Below are 1,322 nucleotides of genomic sequence, written 5' to 3'. Positions count from 1 at the left end.
AAATGACGAAAAATTAGGTGTCTATTTACTTGTGACCACTTAGTGTATATTGCCATGCAGTGTTGTGAGGAAGCAAATTATATTTTTTTTTTACGTTATGGTTTTGTTTACCGTTCATTTACTATTACTTCTATAGTTTAGTTTGTTTGTTTGTAATTAAGCACAAAGCTGCACAATGCTCTGCCAACCACGGATATCGAAACCCGGATTCTAGCGTTGTAAGTCCGCAGACATACCGCTGTGCCACAGGGGGGTAAAGTTTAGTTAAACTGCGAACTTTTAGTTTACATTTAAGCGCTATCTCTCCTTTTGGCTAATCTCATCAATTTTAAGTTTGTATGAATTATGAGACTGACACTAGTTTCCTCTGTCGGTGACTTAAAGCTATTATTAATATTACAAAATAGTATGTAAATAACGATCACGTGAATTGTAATATAGTGAATAAAAGCGTGTCGCGAGCTTTGGGAAGTTAATTTATGAGATATGGTGAATAAAAGCGTGTCGCGAGCTTTGGGAAGTTAGTTTACGAGATATGGTGAATAAAAGCGTGTCGCGAGCTTTGGGAAGTTAGTTTACGAGAAAAAGTGAATAAAAACGTGTCGTGAGCTTTGAAAAGTTAGTTTACGAGATATAGTGACTAAGAATGTGTCGCGAGCTTTGGGAAGTTAGTTTACAAGATATAGTGAATAGATGTTATTAGACGTTTTAATAATATCGTAGTTATGTAAATAATGCTTTGGAATTAGGTTTTGATTCTTTTTTTTAACTTCTTTATTTATAGAAATGTTAATAATGATACTTGTGGTATATGGTTTCCTTCATGTTAGTAGAAAGTTCTGACTATGAACATATTTATTTAATGTATGCGATTTGTTTGATCTTTCATACCTGTAAACCAACTAACAAAATATTCGCCAGACATCGAACAGTAGATGAACGAACAACATTACTTCGAGATGTTATACCTAAGGTAAGATCTAACGTTGAAAATCCTCAGCACCGAGCGCGATAAGCCTAAAACCGGAAGAGTCTCTCGAACACAAGGTACGTAACTTACTAATAATACTATCTTAAAGGGTACATTTATTATTTTCTATAGTAAATAATTTATTGTAAGATGGAAAGCACTGTTCGAAGTTACTACCTGTGTTATTTCTTTCCTAGCTGAATTTAAAATATCCTATATCACGTGATATTCTAGGATGATTTTGTGTCTAAAGTGGAGATGTACATGCATCTTTCTCCCCCCCCCCCAGTAAATATTCCTTCAACACAAGGAAATGGTCTTCGATTTATGCAGTTGCAGAAAAATAAATGTC

The sequence above is a fragment of the Limulus polyphemus genome, unplaced genomic scaffold, assembly GCF_000517525.1.
Source record: "Limulus polyphemus unplaced genomic scaffold, Limulus_polyphemus-2.1.2 Scaffold5411, whole genome shotgun sequence".
In the NCBI taxonomy this organism is placed as follows: domain Eukaryota; kingdom Metazoa; phylum Arthropoda; class Merostomata; order Xiphosura; family Limulidae; genus Limulus; species Limulus polyphemus.
Note: the sequence above shows the minus strand (reverse complement) of the source record.